At 45.0% G+C, this 3,539-nt stretch overlaps 1 long non-coding RNA gene across 2 annotated transcripts; it reads left to right on the top strand.

Annotated features, from left to right (window-relative positions):
- Positions 1–2,352: 2,352 nt before the first annotated feature.
- On the top strand, positions 2,353–3,301 carry LOC106726215. Of its 2 annotated transcripts, none has more exons than XR_001362239.1 (2): positions 2,353–2,467; positions 3,103–3,301. It is a non-coding gene; the product is annotated as an uncharacterized LOC106726215 (long non-coding RNA). The 2 variants fall into 2 exon arrangements; XR_001362240.1 differs by having other exon boundaries at positions 2,353–2,481.
- Positions 3,302–3,539: the final 238 nt, after the last annotated feature.

Genomic DNA, 3,539 nt, shown 5'->3' with positions numbered 1-3,539 from the left:
GACTCTAGCCTCTCCTTCTTCTTTTTAAAAAATTGTACTGTATTGTGGTCAGAACACTTAACATGAGATCTATTCTCTTAAGGAAGCATCCACTCTATGCTTGTTGACCTATGTTGCACAGCAGACTTCTGGAACTTACTCATCTTGCTCAACAGAGACTTGATGCTTGCTGATTAGTGGATCCCCATTGTCTGGACCAGGGGTCCTCAAACTTTTTAAAAAGGGGGCCAGTTCACTGTCCCTCAGACCGTTGGAGGGCCGGACTATAGTTTAAAAAAAAACTATGAATAAATTCCTATGCACACTGCACGTATCTTATTTTGAAGTAAAAAAACAAAACGGGAACAAATACAATATTTGTATTTGCATGTGGCCTGCGGGCTGTAGTTTGAGGACCCCTGGTCTGGACCCTAATTTCTTTTTTCTTTTTTTTTAGCATACAGCATAACTTTATTCTCTTCCACAACTGACAATATTAAGTAAAACAGCAAGCACTAATATTTACATGGCACTCTATGGTTGAGAAATCCCTTTTACAAATATTTCATCATTTTCTCTAATAAAAACCCATCAAGATATTATTATTATTGCCTTTTGATAGCTGAAATTGATTAGTGCACAGGAAATTTTATTTATTTATTGTTTGACTATTGAATATACCATTTATTTAGTACATTGTACCTAGAATTATTATTATTATTATTAATTTTATTTTCTTGTTTAAAGTATTACAGAAAGTAGTACATATGTCTCCTTTTTTCCCCATCGACCTTCCCCCGGCCTCCCCTATCCCCTGGCACATGTCCTTACCCCACCCCCCAGTGTCTTGTGTCCATTGGTTATGTTTATATGCGTGCATATAAGTCCTTCGATTGATCTCTTACCCCCCTCCAACACTCCCCAGCCTTCCCACTGTAATTTGACAGTCTGTTCAATGCTTCTCTGCCTCTGTATCTATCTGGACCCTAATTTCTTAAAGAAGCAGGGCTATATGTGTACTGACACAGTTCAACAGAACTTTTTAGCTGCAACAGAACTGATTGGAAACTGATGAAACAGAAAGAACCATTTTATCCACTGCTCACCCCACGGGGGATGAACTGAGCAGCTGGCCTCGCTCCAAGGCCCTGAGAGAGGCCAAGACTTCTCCACCTTCTCATCTGGCTTCCACTCAACAGAACAGCTGGAGAAGTGGCACCTCGAGGGCTCCCGACTATTTTTATGTGGCCATCTGCCCTCCAGACCGGGCCTGGCAGGCAGCGACAAGCCTGAGGAATGCCACAGCAGGTGGGTGACGCCCCAACAGCTGACACCCAGCCCTGCTCCTGACTGCTGTCCTGGGGACACTGGAAGTGAGGTGTGAGGAGAGCAAGAGGAGAGAGAACGCCTTTTACACGTCACAGTGTGGCGTGATGTGTGTGCCCTTGATTCGCTGTCTATTTCTAGAAGGAGCTGAGCTCTGCCCTGCCGTGGCCAGGGGAGCACAGTGCGCCAGCCGGACGCATTGGCCAGCTGCTGACCTCAGTCACCCAGAGGAGAGGGCATTGCAAATGCTCTGCAGAGACGGGGCCCCCAAAGAAAGCCTGGGCCTCCGCTTGTCATAAGACCTGGGTGTCCCTGGAAGCTAGGCTTGGAGCAGTCAGGCCTGGGCAGGGCTGCCCTCAGATGTGTGGTTAGAGGATGGGCGTGCTTCATTCACAGTGTCCTGGGCAGGAGGAAGCATTAAAATCAATCAGTAAAACCCCCTTTACATTATAGAACAGCGGTTCTCAACCTGTGAGTCGCGACCCCTTTGGGGGGGTCGAACGACCCTTTCACAGGGGTCGCCTAAGACCATTGGAAAACACATATATAATTACATATTGTTTTTGTGATTGATCACTATGCTTTAATTATGTTCAATTTGTAACAATGAAAATACATCCTGCATATCAGATATTTACATTACAATTCATAACAGCAGCAAAATTACAGTTATGAAGTAGCAACGAAAATAATTTTATGGTTGGGGGTCACCACAACATGAGGAACTGTATTAAAGGGCCGCGGCATTAGGAAGGTTGAGAACCACTGTTACAGAACGTTGTAAACATACACAAATCGGAGATGAGGATAATGAAACCCCACGTATCCATCCCCCGGCTTCATGTACTAGTGGAACCATATCTTACATGTGTGCAGTATACCGGTGTCCTAATAAAAGGAAAGAAAAAAAAGGGTGTGTTTGTGCCCGATTTATTGTTTTAATCTGTTCTTTTCAGGAAGAAATGGGAAGAGAAGCGGGTCAGATATATGTTGGTGTAGAGTGAAGATAGGATGTTGAATCCCTGTCACGCCTTCCTTTTTCCTTAGGTAAAGGGTGTTTACTTCCAAGCACTGATGGATGCCTGCTGTGCGCCATGCTCCTTCCAGGCTGTGTGCTTGGGTCATGGAACAGCACCCGCCAGCTCAGGAGGGCCAGGACGAGGTGGTCAAGACGAGGTGGGTGGAGGTGCCTGGAGCCCTGGGCTGGCACTGGTGGGACGTTGAGGAAGGCAGTTAAATTCTACATTCTAGGCTTCCTCATGTGTAATCATGATAATGTTGATCTTAACTATTATTATGAAAACCAAATACAACTGTCTTTAAGCCACGGAAGTGTTTTGTAAGGACAAAATGGGACTTTTCCCAAGGCGGGATGGAAGGAGACGGGACCTTGGGAACTCAGGGGCGTGATTCCACAGCGATAAAGCTTTCCACCATACCGCCTCCTCCCATGGGGCCTCAGGAAATTCTTGTTCCCACGGCACCCCAAGAAGCCCGCTTCCACTGGCAACAGGTGGGGATACGGGGGACACCCTACCAATGATAGAGAGGAGAATGAGAGACTTCTGGTGTGGGGCCTCACACTGCCATTCCCACGAAAGCCAAGTTTCTCTGAGTGGGCATCTAATTCTCATGCTGAGAAGTTTTATATTGTATTTTAATTTAGATGATAACTCTACATATAACTCCGTATTGCAGTCCTCTGTATTTTGTGCTTTATTGCAATGTGCCAAATAATCCTACTAAGAAAAGAGCAGAGGTGGACTTTCTTCACTTATTTTTTCCATTAATCAACAGACATTTATGGAGCACCTTCTGTGTAGAGAGGCTGGGTGCTGGCCGGTAATGGGATGGTGTCAAGAGAAGGCGGCTGCATGGAAAACAGGTTTGCCGTAGCCTGAAAAAGCCAAGGGTAGCGCTGAGCTCTCACAGACTCATTGCAGGATACGATGTAACCTAATTAACTACACCATTAAATTAATGTTGTTAATTTGAATTTAGTGGTTTTTTTCCGGTTTGGTTTATATTTATAATGTAAATTTTTAAAATAGTTGTATAGATGCTATCAGCATAAAGGGTTCATATCTGAGTTTGTTTGTACATAGTATTTAAATAATGTTACAATGAAAATAATAGAACTTCTTGGGGGGGGGGGGTTAGAGAGCAACCAAAGGACTTGTAAGCGGGCTGTGGGGGCTCGCCTGGGGTGGAAATGGCTGGGGGGACGGGGAGGT

This window comes from Myotis brandtii, unplaced genomic scaffold, assembly GCF_000412655.1.
Source record: "Myotis brandtii unplaced genomic scaffold, ASM41265v1 scaffold240, whole genome shotgun sequence".
Lineage (NCBI taxonomy): Eukaryota > Metazoa > Chordata > Mammalia > Chiroptera > Vespertilionidae > Myotis > Myotis brandtii.
This window is presented reverse-complemented; position numbering and strand designations above follow the sequence as displayed.